The sequence below is a fragment of the Dipodomys ordii genome, unplaced genomic scaffold, assembly GCF_000151885.1.
Source record: "Dipodomys ordii isolate 6190 unplaced genomic scaffold, Dord_2.0 Scaffold176, whole genome shotgun sequence".
Taxonomy (NCBI): Eukaryota; Metazoa; Chordata; class Mammalia; order Rodentia; family Heteromyidae; genus Dipodomys; species Dipodomys ordii.
The window spans coordinates 340,156-362,551 of NW_012267392.1; the positions used below are offsets into that span (position 1 = coordinate 340,156).

General features: G+C 38.4%; 1 protein-coding gene across 4 annotated transcripts in view; it reads left to right on the forward strand.

The window, feature by feature from the left end:
* Nucleotides 1–22,396, forward strand: part of Mapk8 (mitogen-activated protein kinase 8) — an 81,138-nt gene that overhangs the window by 381 nt on the left and 58,361 nt on the right. The window lies entirely within an intron of this gene.

Below are 22,396 nucleotides of genomic sequence, written 5' to 3' on the forward strand. Positions count from 1 at the left end.
CTGCCCGCCGGTTCCCGCGACGCCGCCTCCGCGTCGGGAGAGGAAGACGGGGTGGGAGGTGGGCGGCAAGTTCTCCGCACCGGGTCGCAGGGCGCCCCGGCTTGCGTCCCCCTCCGCGGGGGCGAGCTCCACGGTCACCGGGTCCCCTCGCCCGCCCGGTCCCCGAGACCGTGTTGTGTTTTCCCTGTGGCTTCTTTGTGCTAACGTTTTCGAGCGGACGCCGGCAGCGGCGCTGGGTAAGGCTGGGGTGTCCCTCTCGGGGCCCCCCGCCCCGGCCTCGCGGGCCGGCCAGGGTCCGAGGCCTGGCCGCCGCGCTGTGTGCCAAGCGCTCGGAACCAACTCCGGGAGCCCGCGCGCGCTTCTCTGGAAGGGTCATTCGGTGGCGATGACCTTTTGACTTTTTCACCCCACCCCACCCCACCGGCTCTTTGTCTTGTTCTTGGGCTTCCTTGATCCAGAAAATGGTAGAACCAAGTCCCATTTTAAAGTACTGTCAGGCACACTTTTGGCTGTTACCTTTTCTGAAAGTTACCCCCAATGGGATCATGAATTTAGTAACCCGTTGGCTGAGTACATGGCATCCGTGTCCATTGGTTATTTACTGACTTTTACTCCCGAAACCCAGTGATCTTCCCAGTAAATTGTGGTCTGTCAAGCCCATTGTAAATCAGGACAGCTGTTTGTTTCATTCATTCATTCATTCAGCAGAGGCAGCAACTTACTACTGTATCCAGATGGAGAGGTTTAAAGGAAAAGAAGTATCCTTAAATGGTGGAAGATACATTGACGTGTAATAGCTGTACCTTTGAACGAGATACTTACCTAGAGATGTATGTTACAACTGGTAGTTTATTCTCTGGGTCATTTAACCATTTGTTTTTAAAATTAGTAATGTATCTGAAACTCCAAAAGCAATACTAGGAAATCAAATTAGAAGGCCTCTAAATAACTACCTTTATTCTTGAATTTGACATTTTTTCCAGATTTACAGGCATTTATAATGGTTACTCCAGATTGCCCTGCTATGGTTAACCTTACACTTAAGAGATCAGGTGCTGTAAGGGAACATATTTAGTGCTGTGCCTGACAAAAGTAATCACATTGGGATTTCCTTGAGGGCAGGCTTGTCTTAATATCTATTTCTTAACCACCTAGCCTGAAATATATTAAGTGCTCAGTAAACTGTCACACGATTAACAGCTTTTCATAATTAGTTCTATTAAAATCCAAGGCTTCAAAAGGAACCTTCTAAAGTTCTCCATGAAGTTTCATGGTCACATCCAGATGGTTAACTGATCAGTTCAGATGGTACATTATCTGTAAAGATATTACAGGCCTTAGAATTATTTCAGCATGAATCTTTTCCTTATATTTCAAAGCCATTATCCTAAAATCTTATCTAAATGTTTTTTAATATGATAAAGTCATGTAGATTGGGAAGGTGTATATGTATATGTACATATAGGTTGAGCATCTTAATCTAAACATCAGAAATGCTCTGAAATTTGAAACATTTCTTGTCCAAGTTTTATTTCTCAAATTGTATATACATACACACCCAGACATAGTAGGAGTCCAAAATACTTACATTTCCCTTTTTATTTTGGCTACTACTTTGCATAGAAAAAACAGATAAAAGAAATAACCTGTCTATATGTATTATTATAAATATTTGAATATAACAATATTTTAGAAATTGTTAATGCTTTAGAAAAGCTTATTATAAATGTTAATTCTAAGTTTTAACTTGTTTTAACTTATGTGCATACAATTGGCAAACCATTTGGGTATAAAACTCAAGATTAACTTAGTTACAGCACAATACCACTAAAAGTATTTGGCATTTGTTTTGGATATGAAAGAATTGAGGGTGAGCTTATTTGATGTGAAGTAAAAATAAATAAGAGAATAGTAACATAAGAGACGAAATCTGGAGTCACCAAACTTTTTTGCTTGATTGCTTTACCTAATTACAGCATGCTAGATTGTAGTAAGGCTATTGATAAAAAATTCTTTGGGATATCTTATGTCATGCTGTGTACAGAACTTGCTATGTGGTTTTATTTTGTAAGTTTTGTAAAAAGACTATTGAGATTTAATTTACATATAAAACTCACCCTTACCATTAATGTACCTTTGAGTTGTCTTTAGTGTATGCCCAAAGTTGGGCATCGATCACCACTAAATGACTGCAGAACATTGTTATCGCCCCAAGAAGAAACTCCATACTCATTTCTGGTGATTTCACATTGCATTCCAAACTGTGTTTTAAAGAGAGTGAGAACATGGGTTCTCTATAAAACATTCCTGTAATGAGTTAAAAGAGCACCTTTAATTGTCCTGCCAGAATCGGAAGCTGTATCCTTCATACTCACTTGGATTCTTAAGGATCCTTAAGGAATTCTGTCTTGGAAAGAAAGGATAAGAGTAAATTGTACCAGAATTAATAGGCAGAATCTTAACTATTTGCTTCTGCATAGTATTATGGAAATGACCTTAAGTACATACTAGATGTTCAGTGAAACAACTTCAAGTAATTTGTTACTAAAGACGAGTCATAAACCATCCTAATGGTAATTAAGAGGTTGAATAGGATCTGCTTCTACTGTGTTTTGCTTTGACAGTAGTTTGAATTTTGACATAGTTGAGTCATCTGCATGGTTGAGATGTTTTGTTGCATGTGGAGAGATATGATGTGTGACATTAAGATGTCACCTCTCTGGAGTTTTCTGGTCAAGTCAAGGGCTACTTGCCGTTCTGATTCATGTGGTGTACAGAAGTCATCATAACCATGTGGCTTCGCAGATGAATCACCTGTGGGTTGTGATGCTTATTGTCTTAGTCACGAGCTTTTTACCTGAATATTTAATAGCTTTGCATTCTTAAGCTAATGTAAGTTGTCAGAACTTCGATTTCAGAAATGTGTTCTAATTCAAGCAAATCTATTCTTAGAATTCAGGAGTTTTGAAATATCATTCTCTAGGAATTAGATCTTGGTTCATTCTGTACTTCCCCATCAACAGTCTTGGGCGCTTTGGGCAAGCAGCTAATCCTTTTTGGCTTTAGAACTGTCAACTGAGGCTGTCAAACAATAGAAAATAGGACTCCATGGGTGAGTATGGGAAGTCCTAGTCAAGAACAATCAAAATTAGACTCCTGTAATTTCCAGAAACAAAACAAATTGTCAACTTTCTTTGCTCTAGCATGCAGACTTAAAAAGGCTTTACCATAAGTTAAAGATTCTTTGACTAAAAACAAACAAACAAACAAACAAAAAGATTCTTTGACTAGTAGATGATACTCTTTTTCGAAAATGAATATGTTAGCTCAAGCTTATGGTCAAGGGTGGAACTTAGGGCTACGCAATGATTTTAATGCTCTTTTTAAACATGGTAGGTCTCTCCTACCAAAAAAGCACACTGTAAATCTCTTAAGTTGCTATATTTAATTGAAATCTATTTGGAAAACCTAATAGTTGCTATTCTTTCACATTTATGGTGGACTATACTCAAACCTTGCTGATATATCTGTCTTTTGTTTCCCTTTAATAGTATATGAGATTTTGTCAAAATCTGCCAATTTTTGGAAACCTAGATTTGAGAGATAGCCAGTGTGACTCCTCGGGTCAATCCTGAATTCTCATTCATGATACAAGTCCAGGTGCTTTTGAGGGAAAATTTGTATCAGGTTATAACATATTTGGGCCTGTTTTCTTTTCTGCTGAGAGTGGTAATAGTACATAACTTCATAAGCATTAAATAATGTGACCTGGGACTGGTATGGTTCTTGGGTGGTAGATACAAGCATTCAGGAAAATTCAATGGTTGCTTTTATGTAGTATTTTTAACTGAACAAGTGCAAAATACTGAGCAAATCTAAAATCACTGTGATGTGTAATATACATGTGAATTCTCCAGGACATGCCATTTGTTTCCCTTGGCATCTCTTACAGGGTTATTAAAATTTAGTAATCTTATGTAATCTGAGATTGTTAGCATTTTGACTGGTAATCCTCTCTCCTTTAAAAATTTGCATAGTTCACCAAATATTGAAAGGAAAGAATTTGCCACATTCCCTGATACAACATTCTTTCACTGTTTCCCAGACAGAATTGCCCAAAATTTTCTAGGCTTAATTTGTCAAAGCTAAAGGAATAGAAATCTAGGAACAGGAAAAGTTTACAAAAAGACATTTGAAGAAAATGAGATGCTGTCACAACCTTCAAAGTTTTATCTTACTGGGGTCTTCATAAAGACTGTAGATTTGTTAGAGGCCTAAGGAGTCATGGCATTAAGCATACTCTGTGTGGTTTCTGTGGGTATAAGAGTACAGAGTTTTTGGTTTCTCTTTGAGTTATCACTTTTCCAGACTGTATTTATGGAGAACTCGCTATGTAGTTACCACTCCCGGTGGTGAGTAGTGGGAGCCTGATGTCTACACCAAAGTTAGACTCTTATCTTCAGTTGTCTGAGTGTAACTTGACCAGAGATAAGGACAGGAGCATATGTGTCTTTGTTCTAACACAGAGAAGTAAATATTGTTAGCCATTATCAGGCACTTGGGGACTTGCAAATCTTAACATGTCTTGTCCTGCCTTTCAAAATAATGCTTAGAAATTACAGACACTAAGATGTCTTTTCTGACTTCTGATTATAGTTGAGACTGTGGTATAGATTAAAATCCAAATCATAAAAAGGCAAACATTAAAGTCACCTCAAGTAACATTCTGAAATACAACAGAATATTGAAATAAATATATGAAAAGTAATGTGTTTGTCTCTCAGTGATAACACATGTTGGTAGTTAAATGAAGATAAAGTCTCATGGACTTTCCTGCCTGGGCTGGCTTTGAACTATAATCCTCAGATCTTGGCCTCTTGAGTAACTGGGATTACATGTGTGAGCTGTCAGTGCCCAGCTGACTCTTGAGTTTGAGGTAGCTCATCCTTATGAAATTATATGATAACTGATTGAAAATGCTTGGCTGATAGGGATCTCATTACTTAATGGAGATTACATCCTTTCTATGTCTCCCATCTTTCTAAAGAAAAAAGCTGAAGAAATTTATTAAAGGACCTATACATTTTGTTAAGTAAGCTAGAAACAGAAGATTAGAACCTAAGGGAAAGCAAAAAATACAGATAATAATAGTTTAAAAACATTCCATGGTTGCCATAGGCACTTTTATTCCCACTTTATAGATGAGGAAGCAAACAGATTATGTGGGGGAGTAGTTGATGGCGCTCATGAAGAGTTTCATTAAGCTAGATTGAAGTTGGTTAAAAGCAGTGCATGAAGGTTGTGTGAGTGTGTGTGTGGAGGTTTTTTGGTTTTTTTTAAGAGAAATACAGACAGAATGAATGCAGAAGACTTTAAAGATAGCTCTGAAGTATGAAACAAATAGGTTTGGTAGATAAAGGAAAATGTAGGGTCTGGAAAGTGAGAGTGAAAATGAGACTGCATTGGAAAGGGGAGGTAGAGTGCAAGGGAGCGTTTGGCCCTCGTTAGAGGAGAGAGATTGCCCATTGAAAAGGAGGAATCAGAAAAGTTGTTCATCCTTTCAAGGAAGTTTGGTGGTTAGAAGATAACCATATTGGTAGCTTTCATCTCTTGTGGTTTCGGTTTTCTCAATGAAACAGAAGCTTCAGGAGAGCAGAGTGAGATGGGAGTGTGGAGAGTTTGAAGCAATTTGCCAGGAGTATTTATTGTACATTTAAGGTTTGGAATCTTTAAAGTAGTATCAAGCAGTCTGTTTTTGTGATCTCCCCCTGGGTTTTCCCGGCTTTAACTTACCTACTAAACACAGCTAAGGCACAGAGTTGGGTTTATAAACCAAGGGTGAGGTTTTGCCAGACTTAGCAGTTAGAGTTCTTCATAGGAATAAAACCTATGGGAAATTTAGACAGATGTATAGCTAGATAGAGTGACATTTCAGAAATTTGCTTTTATGAGTGTTGGCAAGTCTGAAGTCTGTAGAGAAGGCAGGTAGAGATTTCTTCGACAGGAGCTAATAGAGTAGTGCTGAGACAGAAGTTCATCTTCCTCAGGAAACCTGCTTTCCCTCTTAAAGCCTTTTATCTTTTTGGAGCCCTGCCCACATGAGCAAGAATAATCTGTACTGATTATAGATATTAACCACATCTTTAAAGTACCCCCCCATGACAACACCTGGAATTGTGTTTGATTAAATAATTGGGTACTGCATCCTACCCAAGTTGACACACAAACTGCCTATCACACCAGGTCAATACAAGAGAAAGAAGGGGATTCCAGAAAGGAAACCTCTAAAGGTGTGTTTGGAAAAGCAGCAATAAATGATAGAGTCTGATGTGTGCAGGAAGGAGGGTAGGGTGAAACATCTGCTAAGAGTTATTGTGGAGCCTGGAGGATTAAGTGGACTCTTACGGATTGAAGGCTTGGAACTGGAAGGATGGGTTAAAATGGAGTGGCTGAGATTTCCAAGAGTAATTGTTATTAGCATTGATAATGTCCAGAAAGACCTCAATTATGGACTGCTGAGGAATTGAGAGGCAAAGTTATGTTGACCTAAGATGGTGAATGAATGAAAGAGAGTGAGGATGGTGGGTATAGCTGGGTGGTGGAGTGCTCTTTTAACATACTTGAGGTCCTGGGTTCCATTCCCAGAACTCAAAATGAAAATGAAAAAGTGAGATACAAAAAAGAGTCAGCCTATATATGAGTGGTGAAGACAGCGAATGATGACCAGAGTCAGGATGCATAATATTATAACATGAACCATTTGAGAGAAGATGAGTAATACAATGGGCTGTTTGCTTGTTAGGAATTATAGATTTCAGAAGATGAAATGGGGAATATAGTAAAGAAAGAAGTGAATGAAGGGATTAAGGAAATAGAGGAATAAAAAGGGATAAGGAAATGGGTAAAATGAAGAATGTATAAAGCAGTGTGGCAGTGCACAGTTGGGGAATAGTAGAGTTGAACTTTTTCTGATAACTAAGATAATAGGGGTGTGAGGTGAGATGGGATTAATAGGAGACCGTAGCTGTCAGTTCTAGAGTAGTAGGACTCATTGACAGTGTTTTCCAAATAGTGTTGTAGAATGAATTTAAAGGGTCACAACTTGTGTTGTACTTTTATATGAGATGAAATAGAAAATTTTCTTTTTTAGAGTATTTAACAGTTTCACTGGAGTTTAATATATAAACCACTCAGGTCACTTACTGAAGTATACAGTTTAAAGGCTTAAATCACTATGACCTAAGTTTAGAAATGTTATGCCAGAAAGAAATCCCCTCATTAGCAATCGCTGTTCTTACTCTACACACCTCCACCCCATTCCCGTACAACTACCAATCCACCCTCTTCTCTTAGATTCCCTGTTCTGCATATCTGAATGTGAGCTGAGTATATGTCATCTGAGGACTGGCTTATTCCACTTAGCATAATGTTTCCAAAGTTCATTTATCATGTATTAGTGCTTCATTCCTTCTTATGGTCTAACAATGTCTTAGTATATGGATGAATCACATTTAATTTATTGCTCTTCAGTTGATGGGCCCTGGATTGTTTCGACTTTTGGGCTAATGTTGTAAATATTTGTGCACAAGTTTTTGTGTTATGTCTTCATTTTTCTGGGTCATATAAATATCCCATGTTTAATATTTTAAGGAACTATCAAGCTGTTTTTCAAAAATAGCTGCACTATTTTTTATTTGTACTTGCAAGGTGTAAAGATTTTAATTTCACATCCTATTCTTTGTCTTCTGCAGTATTGATTAGCAATTCTTTAATAGGTAATGTTGAATATATCCTTATGTGCTTATTGGCTATTTTTCTTGGGAAAATATTCTAAGATTGGGTTCTTTTTCTATTTAGTTTTAAGAGTTCTTTATATATTGTATTGTCACATGTAAGATTTGTCGTCTACAGTGTACAAGGTTTTTTATTTGTTTTTGGTAGTACTGGGGTTTGAACTTGGTCTTGAGCTTGCTACACTGGCCAGGATATGCACTGAATCAGGCCTCTACCCTATAAGGTTTTAATTTTAATGAAATAGACTTTATATACTTTTTAATCTATTTTTTTTCTTTTTGGTGGATGTGCTGGTATTTTGTGTAAGGAACATTACCTAAGTATTTTTTCAAGAGTTTAATGGTTTTTACTTGTACAGTTAAGTCAGGGATCCATTTTGAGTTTGGAAGGGGAGAGAAAGCTATAGATAGATGAAGAAGGGGTTCAGTTATATTATTATTTTTTTTTTGTCAGTCGTGGGGCTTGAACTCCGGGCCTGGGCGCTGTCCCTCAGCTCTTCAGCTCAAGGCGAGCGCTCTACCATTTGAGCTACAGCGCCACTTCCGGTTTTCTGGTGGTTTATTGGAGATAGGAGTCTCCCGGTCTTTCCTGCCCGGGCTGGCTTTGAACCGCGATCCTCAGTTCTCAGCCTCCTGAGTAGCTAGGATTACAGGCATGAGCCCCCAGCGCCCGGCTCAGTTATATTCTTTTATATGCAAATATGTAGTTGTCTTAGCACCATTTTGTGAAAATATCAAATTGTCCTTTTTGCTTAATAAAAAATTGGGTTTATTTCTGGACTCTTGCTTTTGTCTATCCTTATGTCTGCTACCTTGTCCTGGTTACTATAGCTCAGAAATGTTTTTTGGTAAGTTGTGTTTCAATTAAGTATTTGAGTTTACCTGAAGATAGATACACAGAGATGTATATGTAAGAGGTTATGATATATGTTTATTTGAGCTACAGTGTTTCCTAAAATAGTTCATTCTTGTAGCAGTTTAATGAGGCATTCTTTCTTGCAGAGAATGACACATTGGGCAGGTTAGAAAGCCTGTGTCTGGATGAATGGATTTTTCTGTAGATTAGGTAACTGATTTCCTTGCCTCATCTTTCCCTTCCCACTCCCTTTCCTCTTCTTCCCCTCTCCCCTCTCCCTCCCCTCCTCTCTCTCTCTCTCTCCTTTTTTCTGTCTTTCTCTTTCTTTCTGTTTTTTGTTTTTTTTTACTTTAATAGAAAAGGTATTCTTTGTGGGCTCATGTAGTTGAGGGCATAGAATAGCTGGGAATTCCTAAAGCATCAATAAGAATGAATGTAAGAAAGCCAGGCACTAGTGGTTTACTCTTGTAATCCTAGCTACTCCAGAGGCTGAGATCTGAGGATGAGGTTTGAAGCTAGCTCAGGCATAGAAGTTTAGGAGACTCCATCTTTAACAATTCACTAGCTAAAAGGCTGAGTTGGAGACATAGCTTAAATGGTAACGTGCCAGTCAAACAACCAAGCCAGAGCAAGCATGAAGCCCTGAGTTCACCTGAGTTCAAATAACAATTTTAATAAATTTATTAAACCTGCCCATTCGATAACTTAGAGGCTTTTGTGTCGCTTGTGTTATACTAATCTCATAACAGCAATGTTTTGTTTTTATTTTTTTAATTATCCTTAGTAGTTGCACAAAAGGGTTTTAATTCAGCATGTCAGTTTGTGAGAACATGTATCTTACTCAGTGACACCCATACCTGGTTTAAATTAGGACATTGCATGTGCAAAACATAGATAATTTGACACTAAATCATGGATCTCCCTTATCCAGGGAGATCCTAGCCTACCTAGATCATCTCAATCTGTGAAGAGTCAAGATGTTTCAAAGCTAGGCTCTGGAGTCTGGAAAGTTTTCTCTATTTAACCTCTCTTAGAATATTACCTTTTGGTGTCCTCACATAAAAGCCTATGGTTTGACTTTTTAATTACAATTCTTAGTCTTCCTTGGCCTTGTAAATCTGCTTACGTTTCTTCTCAGCCACCTTCTAGGCAGGCCCTCTTAGGAGAAAATGGCCCCATGATGCCAGGCTACTATCTGACATCCCCTACTGTCCCAGGTCCCAGATCTCAGTCTTCTGGTGCACTCGTATGATAGCTTTTTTTTTTTTTTTCCTGTTACGTTTTCCTTGGGACTGTGTCTAGTTTTTCTAGGTGCTCCCAGAAAGTTGATCCTTATTACCTAGTTTATCATTATAGGAAAATAATTTGTTATCTTGATGATGTTTTATGTTATTAGATTCCATGTTTCAAATTTTACCATAGGTGGTTTTAGGCTTTTCTCAAGGTGAAATGTTGAGTACCAATTTCTGTGCAGTATTATTAAAAAAAAGAAGACAGTAGGAAGAAAAAATGGAGGGATATGACAGAAAGAACTAGATTTTTTTTGTGCAAAGATCAAGAAAGACAAAAGGAGAGTAATATTTTTATGTCTGTTAGTATGGAAAGGGCAGTCACATATAAAAGGGGCTGGCATATTTGTTGGAATGTTATTGTTGAAGTTTAAAAAGCTCCAGAAGCCTGGTGGGGTATTTTGAAGGAAGTGCAAGAAGCCATGGTTAGTAAAAATTTAAAAATGCTTTCACCAAGAAACTTCAGAATATCCTTTGAGTTATTAAATAGAGTTAACTTTGAGGCTGGGCTAGTGGTTATACCTTTACAGCAGTATCTGCAGCACAATATATATGAGGGATTGCAGAGAGAATTTAATTCTGTAGAATCATATACATACAAGTTAATAATTGGATTTAGTGTGCCATTACTGCCTTCACATCTGTATGTAAATGGTTTGTGGATCTTTATGAATTTGTTGATTTTTTGATCTTCCAGCAGTTCCTATATTTCCTAAATTTCAAAATTGTAAATTTGCCACCACTCTCAGCCATTGCATTTGAAGAGGGAAGTTAATTCTTATATAGCCTTTTTGTCTTCTTTTGAGAAATGAGAGATGTCTACCAGGGTTGTTAGTTTCAGTTGATAAAAACTTTGGGGAGTCAGGAATTATTTCTTAATTAAAACTGGTGACCTTTGTTTCATGTCCCTAACTCACTAATGCTCATGCAGTGCGTGGGCCATGGGAGGCTCAAGATCAGTGTATTTCTTCCTCAAACCGGTTCATGGAATCAATTATTGTTTAGAGTATTAGTGAGTACTTGTATATACAATCACTATACTAATTGTTAGCATTTTATCCTTATTGTTTGTATCTCTTAAAAAATGCTATTTTGTTGTTGTTATTTCTGGGTGGCATTTGGCCTAGAATGCTTCAGTTTGCAAGCATCTTCTCCAACATGCCTCATATTTGCATAATAAACCCTTAACACAGTGTGTGTTGAAGTTCTTCCAGTTGTTCTCCAAAAGGTTAGTTTGTACTGAAGCCAGATACTGTGATCCCTTACCTGGTTTTTTGGCTCTCATAAGGATATTTTCATGCATGAATAGTTCACAGTGGTTTTGGGGGTAGGTACTGCACCCCTTGAAGAATCCTGTTTCACTATCTTGTTTTGCACCTTTCCCCACAAAAGGTCAGTCCAACTCATGGCCCCATTTCTCCAGTCAGGGCTTATTCAGAACTCATTCATTTTACTGTTGGTGTGTTAGTTACTTATAAACTATTTCAGTTGTCCCCACCTCCTCCTTTCTTTCCTGATATTGGCTTCTTGCCAATTGCTTTTGAGATTATTACTACATTTTGTTTTCCTGAGGTGTTATTTGTGTCTCTAGGTACTGTGTTTCCTAAATACAGGTTAAGATTAAAGTCTACATTATACTTAGGATTTTGGGCTTATGTGCTTCATGAGTTCAACCCCAATACTGCCTTTAAAAAGTTACTGAGAATCTGAACTGTTTTGTTTTAATTTGGGCTATAGCTATCAAGCTACACCTTATTAGAAATTATGCCCATAAAATATTGATCAATTAGTTCAGTTACAACAAAAGCAACATTTTGAGAAAAACAATTGTTTTCTAAAGAAAAACACTTCAACCTGTTATGATATTGCAGGTTGTTTAGCCTTTGCAAAACTCACTGTGCGCTTGTGGGAAAATGACAACGAAAAGGGCAGGTGAGGGCTGGGAATGTGGCTTAATTGGTAGAGTGCTTGCCTAGCTTTCATGAAGTTCTGGATTCAGTTCCATAGTACCATGTAAACAGAAAAAGCCGGAATTGGTGCTGTGGCTCAAGTGGTAGAGTGCTAGCCTTGAGCCAAAGAAACTCAGGGCAGTGCCCAGCCCCCTCATTCAAGCCATAGGAACTGGCAAAGAAGAAGAAAAAGAAAAAAAAAAGGAAAAGGTAAACAACCCTTCTAGATCTTCTTAGCACTTGTTAAGCTGTTGTTCCTACTTTCCTGTCTGTCCTTCACTTTCCAGCTGCAGCACTCTTTGTTCTGGTTTCTTGCTAAGCTAGTTCTGTGATCTTCTCCTTCAGCTGCCTTCGTTATTGTCTGCTGGGCCCTCATCAAACAGTGGGGATGTTCTCTGACAATTACAAGACCCAGGAGCTAGTGTACAGGCTCTGCCTGGAGGGAGAGGGCGAGGTGGCCAGTTGGACAGGGTAACCTTCATGACACTAATGGAATGCCACTGCCTCGGGGCTGGAAAGAAACTGTATGGAAAGCATAAGAATCATTGCTGTCATGAACAAATCACCAGATGCAGGAAACCAGCTTCACAAAAAATGCCTACAAGGAGATACATGAAAGATTACATGAAACCAGTTTGTGAGCCCAGACTGGGCATGAAAGTTTGTGAGCCTCTATCTCAGTGGCTGGACATGATGGCCTATGTTATCCTAGCTATGGAGAAGTACAGTGGCTGGGCACAATGGCACATGCCCCCTAGCAATACAGGAAAGTACAAATAGAGCCCTAATGGTCCTGAGCATAAAGCCAGACCCTACCTCAAAAACAACCAAGGCAAAGTCAGGTGCTGGTGGCTCACTTCTATGATCCTAACTACTTAGGAGACTGAGATCTGAGGATCATAGTTCAAAGCCAGGCCCAACAGGAAAGTCCGGGACTGATCTCTAGTTAAGCAAAAAGCTGGATATGGAGCTGTGGCTCGATTGGTGAGAGTACCAGCTTTGAGAGAAAAAGTTAAGGGACAGAGCTCAGTCCCTGAATTCAGGCCTTAATATTTAGGCATGTATGTGCACACATACACATATACAATTAAGTTTATCTTTAGGGAATTAGAGGCATAGCTCAAGTAGTCCAGTGACTGGATAGCAAGAGGAAAACCCTGCTGAGTCCTGAATTCAAACCCCATTACCCTTCCATCCCCTAAAATCGATTACATAAAATCATTCAAAGGCAAACTTGAAAAATAGAGTCCAGGGTAAAACCTTTATTTTTTTCAATAATGAGCTTCAAGTGAAATAAATAAGCACTTCCTTGAGCATTCTTTTTAAATGTCTTTATTAATGGACACATCAATCCAGACAGTATGGCTGACCCCCTGGATTGCTTTGAGAGATTTTCTCTAAAGATGGTTTGTGGTTTCATCTGTTGTCATAACTGGCTGCTGCCTGTCCTGCACACCACACTAGACTGAAAACTAATGCCAATGATGCCATTTTGACTGCTTTATTTTGATTTATTTGAAATAGAAGTTCATTTTAAAAAATGTTTTTGTCTTACATAGTTTTAGACCAGAAGTTTATGCTGACCTTTTATCCTTAGTTCTGGGTCTTATAGCTCCCAGGCATCTGTCTTTTGCCTCATATTTGGAAGATTTTGTTTTACACATGTGCGGATTAGTAATGAGCCAAAACCACAGGAGGAGATCATTGTGCTGATTTCTGGAGCCTGTTTTCTTCTGAGAACCTTCCTTCTGTCTGTATTGCCCTACAAACTCCAGTTACTTTGACTTTCTCATCTGTCTCCTCAACTCCATGAGGCTGTTGTGCTGTTTTGCTGTTTGATGTGGCTCTTTCTCCACAATGTTCTGAAAACAGATTTAGCCAGAAAAGCAGAGCAATTACAGAGCTCACCTAATTTATTTTCTTTTTTGTTTGGGAGTGTGTGGAAGGGGAGGGGTGGGGGCTGGTGGTACTATGTCTTGAACTGAGGGCTTCACACTTGATAGATAGCTACTTTACTACTTGAGTCACACCTGGCTTTAGTTATTTTTCAGGTATGGTCTGGATTTTGCCTGGGCTTAGCCTAAGATCATGATTCTCCTTCCTATAACCATTTACCATAGCTAAGATTACAGGCATGTACCACCATTCTCCACTTTTTTGTTGAGAATTGTCTGAATTGGCCTCCAACCTCAATTTACTTAATCTATACCTTCCAAGTAGCTGAGATTACAGGTATGAGTCACCATGTGCAGCTCCTCTCTGTTTTTCTTTTATCAGGGATTGCAACCCTAATCACTTTTTGGTCCAATGTTTCACTGACAGTTTCATCTATTTTGCCCACTTTGTTTCTGTAATACTATAAATCTGATCCCAGTTCCTGACACTTGATTTTTAAATAATTTTTATTGTACTTGATTGCATAAAAATCACAAATTTCACAGTATTGTGAGATAGTGATACTTAAAGTCACAAACACATTTTAACCTTCATGAGGCAAATTGTCATCATCATGGCCTAATAAAGTTTGTGAATTCTGTGAACTTTTACAATACAGCTATTTCTTCCACATCGGGTGGTAGGTACATTTCTTTCCTTTTGCTTAGTGTTAGCTGTTCCTTCTATCCCTCTCAATTCCCTCCCTCCCATCACTGCCCTTGAGTTGCCTAATTCATTTTCATCAATGTCCAGTGCAGCTGATGGGCCCCTCTGTTTGTATTTTTCCCTCTGTTTCTGTGTCCTCCTCCTAGTTTCCCTCAGATGACCGCATATACTACATATATACCATATATGTAGTCAACAACATGGGATCATTTAGTAATGATACTACAAGATGAGTTGGAGGTCCTTTGTTTCTGGAGTCCTGTTTACTTAGTTGTATTGCCTTGCATTTTGGATTTAGCATCCACATATCAGGGAAGCCATGTACTGTTTATCTCTTTGCTCTTGGCTTACCTCACTCAAAATGATTTTTTCTAGTTTCATCCATTTCTCTACGAATGTCATTATTTTGTCCTTTCTAATGGCTGCATAATATTCCATTGTATATAGGTACCACAATTTTTGGATCCATTCATCTGTAGTAGGGCATCTGGGTTGTTTCCGTATCTTGGCTATTGTGAACAGTGCTGCAGTGAACATGGAGGTGCATGTGTCCTTGTATCCTGGTTCCTGTTGCTCAGGTAGATGCCTAAGAGTGGTACGGCTCGGTCATAGGGGAGGTCTATATTTAGCTTTCCAGACTGCTTTCCAAAGTGGTTGTATTAGTGTACATTCCCACCAGCAATCCAGTAGTGTTCCTCTTTCTCTGCATCTCCTCCAGCATTTGTCATTGACTGAATTTAGGATGTGGGCTATTCTGACTGGGGTAAGGTGATATCTCAGCGTTGTTTTTATTTGCATTTCCTTTCCAGCCAGGGATGATGAACATTTCCTCATGTGTTTCTTTGTCATTTTTATCTGTTCTTCTGAGAAGTCTCTTTAGTTTCCTTGCCCATTTCGTAATTGGTTTGTTAGGTTTGGGAGGGATTAGTTTCTTGAGTTCCCTGTGTATAATGGGTAATAGACCCCTTGTCTGATATATTGCTGGTAAAATTTTTCCAAGTTAGTTGGCTGTCTTCCTAGTTTGGTTGCTATATCTTTAGCTGTGCAGAAACATTTTAAGGTAGTCCCATTTGTGGAGTCTCTCTCCAATTTGTTGTGACCCTGGGACTCAGTTCAGGAAGTTCCTGCCTGTGCCTATAAGTTCAAGTGTCTCTCTTTGTCTGTCCTGCAGTAGTTTCAGAGTTTCAGGTTTGATGTTAAGGTCTTTAATCCATTTTGAGGTGATGTTACTGCTTGGGGTCCACTTTTGGTTTTCTGCATGTGGCTGCCCAGTTTTTGCAGCACCTGTAGTTAAAGAGGCTATGCTTCTTCCACTGTTTGTCTCTGGCTCCTTTGTCAAATATCAGCTGACTGTAAGTGTGTAGTTTTATTTCTGGACTTCTAATCTATGCCATTAGTCTTCGGGTCTGTTTTTGTGCCAATACCAAGCTGTCTGTTATTACAGCTCTATAGTAGAGTTTGAAGTCTGGTATCGTGATGCCTCCCATATTGTTTTTGTTTTTTCCTAGAATTGTTTTTAGCTATTCTCGGTCTTTTGTCGTTCCATATGAATTTTTGGATTGTTTTCTCTATTTCATTAAATACGTCATTGGGATTTTAATGGGAATTGCATTGAATTTGTATATCAACTTTGGCAGTATGGCCTCTCTCACTATTAAGTCTGCCTATCCGAGAACATGAAATGTCTTTCCATTTCCTGGTATCAGCTATGATTTCTTTCTTTAGGCTTTTATAGTTTTCATTAAATAGTTCCTTTACATCTTTGGTTGGGTTAATTACTAAAAAAAAATTTTTTTTTAGGTTATTGTGGCTGGGGTTGTTTCTTGGATTTCTTTTCTGCTTGTATGTTGTTGGCATACAGAAAAGCAACTAATTTTTGTGGGTTAATTTTGTCTCCTACTACTTTGCCGAAGTGGTTTATATGTTCTAAGAGTTTGGGGATGGTGTTTTTAGGATCATTGAAGTATAATAGGCCATCTGTGATAGTTTAACTTCTTCCCTATGCAGATCGCTTGAATGTCTTTTTCTTGCCTTATTGCTCTGGCTAAGGATTCCAGAACTGTATTCAAGAGGAGTGGTGAGAGTGGGCATCCTGGCCTTGTTCCTATTTTTAGGGGAATTGGTTGTAGTTTTTCCCCATTAAGTATAATATTGCCTATTGGTCTGTTGTATTTGGCTTTTATTGTTTTAATGAATGTTCTTTCTATTCTTTCTGCAGAGCTTTTAACATAAATGGGTGTTACATTTTGTCAAAAGCCTTTTTTGCATCAATCTAGATAATGGTTCTTGACCTTGGATCTGTTGATGTAATGAATTACATTTATGATTTACATATGTTAAACCATCCCTGCATCTCTGGGATGAAGCCTGCTTGATCATAATGTATGATTTTTTTTATATGTTTATGAATCTGTGGGCTATTGAGTTTTCCATCTGTGTTCATCAAGGAGATTGGTCTGTAGTTCTCTTTTTTTGTTGGGTCTTTGCCTGGTTTGGGGATGAGTGTGATATTGGCTTCATAGAATGAGTTTGGGATAGCTCCCTCAGTTTCTCAGAAGAGTTTGAGGAGATGGATATTATTTCTTCTTTAGATGTCTTACAGAATTCTGTAGTGAATCCATCTGGTCCTGGACTTTTCCTTGTTGGAAGACTTCTGATTGCTTCCTCTATCTCATTGTAAGTTATTGGCTGATTTAATTAGTTTATTTCTTCTTGGTTAAGTTTGGGCAATTTGTATTTCTCTAAAATTCATCCATTTCTGCTAGGTTTTCCTTCCTTAGTGAGTACAGATTTTGGAAATATTTCTTTATAATCATTTGGAAGTCTTGGTATTTGTTGTAATTTTTCCCGTGGTATCCGTGATGTTATTTATTTATTTATTTATTTTTTGGTTGGTCGTGGAGCTTGAACTCTGGGCTTGGGTGCTATCCCTGCGCTTTCCAGCTCAAGGCGAGCTTTACTGCTTGAGCCACAGCACCACTTCCAGTTTTCTAGTGGTTTATTGGACATAAGAGTCTCATGGAGTTTCCTACCCGGGCTGGCTTTGAACCTCTTCAGATCTCAGCCTCCTGAGTAGCTAGGATTACAGGTGTGAGCTACCGGCACCTGGCTTCCCTGATCTTATTGATTTGGGTTTCCTCTCTTTTTTTAAGTTAATCTTGCTAGAACTCTATCAATTTTATTGATTTCCCCCAAAAAAAACAGCTTTTTGTTTTATAGTTTTCTTAGTCTCTTAGTCTCTATCTCATTAATTTCAATTCATATTTTGGTTATCTTGCTCCATCTAGTAACTTTTTTTCATGCTTTTCTAGCAGTTTTAGTTGCAACATGAGATTATTTACTTGGTCAGACTCTATTTTTTTGATGTGTGCACTGAGAGCAGTAAATTTGCTCCTCAGGACTATTTTTGCTGTGTCCCACAGGTTTCTTTGTGATATGTATTCATTTTCATTGAATTGTAGGAACTTTTTAATTTCATCTGTGACCCAGGTGTTGCTCAGAAGTGTGCTGTTCAATTTCTATGTATTTGAGTAATTTCTATGGTATGCTTTGTAATTGAGAACTAGCTTGATTCCACTATGGTCAGATAGAATACAGGGGATTATGTCGATCCTCTTGTATTTGCTTAAATTCCTTGTATGAACTATGATATGGTCTATTTTGGAGAAGGTTCCATGGACTACTGAGAAGAATGTGTACTGGGTTGTTTTAGGGTGGAAAACTGGGTACATGTCAATTAATACCACTTGAGATGTGGCATCATTTGATTTGGAGGCTTCTTTGCCAATCACCTGGTAGACCTGCCCTTTGATGAGAGTGGAGTGTTAAAGTCTCCTAGTATTATTGTATTTGGATCTATTTTATTCTGTAAGTCTTAGAGTATTTGCTTAACATATTTGAGTGTACCAATGTTTGGGGAATATAAATTGATAATGGTGATATCCTCTTCTTGGATTGTTCCCTGTATTAATATGTAATGCCCTTCTTGGTCTTTTTGTATTGATTTTAATGAAATGCTTATTTTGTCCGCTATCAGGATGGCAACTTCTGCCTTCTTGTTGGGAGCATTTGCATGGTAGATTTTCCTCCATCCCTTCACTAGGAGTTTATTTTTATCTTTGTCTGTGAGGTGGGTTTCTTGAAGGCAACAAATGGATGGATCTTGTTTTCTGATCCAATCTGCAGTTCTTTTTCTTTTGATTGGTGAATTGAGCGCATTAGTATTTATGGTTATGAAAGAGAGATGCATTGTGTTTCCTGTCATTTTCCTGCTTTCCTAAGTTTTTCTTCTTTCCTTTCCTCCTGTGCGTAGTAAGCTCCTGTGCGTAGTAAGTTGGACTTCTAGTGATATCTGTCTGATATGGATCCCTGATCTTGATTGTTTTCTTCAGTTTGTATTCCCCCTCTTAATATTCTTTGTAATGCTGGCTTATTATATATGAATTCATTTAGTTTTTCTTTACTATTAAAAATTTTACGTTCTCCATCGACTGTGAATGCTAGCTTCGCTGGGTATACCAGTCTGGGTTGGCAGTTATTGGTTCTCAGGGCTCGGATACACCTGATATCTTTAGAGAGTATTTTTCAGACTGTCACACAAAGGAGGAGAATGACACAGGATTCCATTGATGAAGGGGGTATATATGATGCTTCTGTAAGAGCCAATCATATGTGTATTGGAAAAAATGTCTCATTGGTAAAGAGACTTGTTTGGGAGTGAGAGAAGCCAGTAGGTGCTAAGAGTGAATAAGATAGCCAAAAATTATAAGGTTTTATTTTTAATATTGCTTCTGTGAAGAGAAGAAAATGATGGGGACTGCAAGTATGAAGAGAATAAAGAAAATTTCAAATGAGCTAGACAGTAGAAAGTAATTTTAGCAACAAAGAGGCCACTCATTGAATTGATAATGAAATGATAGATTATTTATCTTGTTAGGTTACTTTCCCATTTGAACTAGGATGCAGTATGAAAAAAGCAGCTGAGTTCTTAAGGAGTTTTAAGATATTGATGAGTTATTTTGGGTTCTTTTCTTTTTGTCCAAGAATGGGATTCAAATTCAGTTTCTGATGCTTGCCTTTGCTCATTGGCTAACGCTTTACAACTAGAGCCATGCCTCCATAGTAAATTTTTGTTGGTTGTGGGGTTTGAACTCAGGACCTGGGCACTGGGCTTTTCTGCTCAATGCTAGTGCTCTACCACTTTGTGCCACAGCACCACTTCTGGTTTTCTGATGGTTAATTAGAGCTAAGAGTCTCATGGACTTTCCTGCCCTTTGAATCAGAATTCTTAGATCTCAGCCTCCTGAGTAGCTAGGATTACAGGCATGAGCCACTGGTACCCCGCTCTGATGAGTATTTCTAATAGGATAGAATATGGAATTTAAGTTGCCTAAGAAATGATGGGGGAAAGGTGAAAAGTCAAGGCACTAAAAGACCTTCTGAAGTCAGTGTTCATATTGGTGAGGTAAAGACGGCTGCTGGAAAATAGATAGTATGGATGTGAGTGGCCAGGGATACATGGGTAGATCATTACAGATTATGTCAGAGAACTGAAAGTCCTGGGTAAAGAGGAAGACTTCAGTATTAGAAGTTCTGTCTGTGAGGGGCCTGACTAGGAGACTGGGAGACCATCATAGAAAGGAGACCTGGGTCTTAGAGCCCAGTAACATGGACTTTAAAATAGCAGGTGTCTGGTATAACTCCTGCTTTCACTATATATTATGTTGGTATATGTGGAGGGGAAGGGAAAAAACAAATTGTTAAAACAGGGATACAGGAGGACCCATTGCAACAATGAGATGTACAAGTCGTTATGTCGAAAAACGAACTTTACAATTTTGGTGGGTGGGCGGGGGGGGGAGGATATGAAGGGATGGGAAGGGGAAACAAAGCAGGAGGCTACAATTGTTGATAAGAAATGTGCTCATTATCTTACCCATTTAATTGTAACCCCTCTGTACAGTATTTTCACAATAAAAAATATATATTAAAAAAAAGAAATGGGGTTTGCACATCTGGTCCAAAAAAAAAAAAAAGAGCATGTGTAGTTGGGAATACTGCTTGTAGCACCATTTGAGAGCAAAGCATCTTTAGTTTATTAACATTACTCATCTAGAATAATCTGGCCATGTATCCCTAGCCACCTGTACCCATGGTCACTGCCTGGAGCTAGTCATCCTCAGAAACTGGCCCACTTATAGACATCAATCACATGACCTGCTATAACCACTATCTCTTTTTTGGGTAGTTTACTTTATACCACCAGTATGAACACTGATCTCAGAAGGTCTTTTGTGCCCTGACTTTCTTAGGCAACTTAAATTCCATACCTTGATTGTCTTTGAGATAACACAAGATTTCATTCAAAGCAAATAAGCAAAGCAGATGCTTGAAAGAAAACAATTAGAATGAGAGGGATTTGTAGCTCTGGTGACTGTAGAAAGGTTTGGAATGATTGGAAAGGAGTGGAGGCCTGGGTTAAATTCAAAAAGTGTAAGGATGGGGATGCTGTGGGCCATGGGTTGAATATTAACTTTTTTGATGAACTTAAGGATAAAAGTGATGATTTTGTCTCATCCATTTAACACACAGCTCAATGTCCAGAATACTCGAGTAATGGCATAAATGAAAGCTTCAGTTGAGTGCAGATTCAGCTTGCCTTGGCAAGCACTACAACTTGTGTATGTCTTTTTGTTTCTACTATTTTTGTTTGTCTTGTTTTTGTGCTGGTACTGGGTTTGAACTCAGGGCCTTGTACTCTCAGCTTTTTTTTTTTTTTTTTTACTCAAGATTAATGCTCTACTACTTGAGCCACAGCTCCCCTTCCAGCTGTTTTGTGGTTAATTGGAGATAGCGTCTCACAGACTTTTCCTGTCCAGGCTAGCTTTGGATTATGATACTCATATCTCAGCCTCCCAAGTAGCTAGGATTACAGGCATGAGCCACTGAAACAGGCTGTTTCTACTTTTGTCAAGAGAAGACAGTAGACGACAGGAATGTGGAAATGAGATACAGAATAGAAGGTGGTGCATACATAAATAAATGTGAGCATATGTGCCGTGGATTTGTCAGCAACAAGCCTGGGTTCTTCCTTATATGTCTGTGCATATTATTTTTGCATCCTAGACTAATTGCCCTTGAACATTTCTGGTGTACTATAATACTCCAGAATTAATTAGCAAATTAAATACCTGGCAAAACAAGAATACTAGAGTGATAGGTTTTCCTCTGAACTTGGATCCTGTCTGTGACTACACAGGCAACTGTAGTTGGTCATCACTGGCAATTGTTACAAGTAAAGATGGTCCAGTGAAGCTTCACAAGTTTAAGGCAATGGACTTGCTTTTATTCTGTATATTTTTGAAACTGCACAAAATTTGTGAACTGCTTTGGATTCACAGATTCTATCTATAATTCCCTATTGCCTTTATTCCTAAAGAGCTACCCTGTTTAAGGCTGTTGCTGGATTGGCCATCTGCTGTTTGTTGTTTCCCAGTAATTATTTTTTCATCATGTACTTAACCAAAGCACTTCTCTCTCCTGTTCATTCCTGCCTTGGGAATATGAGGACTGCATGAGACACTGTTGGGTATCTTGGTAGTGGTTGTTTCTACACCAGCAAACTGTTTGCTTGGATTTCATTGTTAATATATTTGCTGGCTTCCTAATGCTGCATGATTAATCATCTTCACTAAACTCAAAATATATTTTTAACATCATATATAAACAGTGCAGCATGTTTTAGTTTGGGAAATTTTAGCAAAGTAAGCAGAAACTTTCTGCTTTACAGATGTCCATAGTTCATGGAAAGAGAGCATATATGCCAAACTCATGTAGTTCTAATCACTGTGAGACAAGGAAAGTATACAGACTATGAATGTAGGAATTGTAGTAGTACTGAGCTAGGAT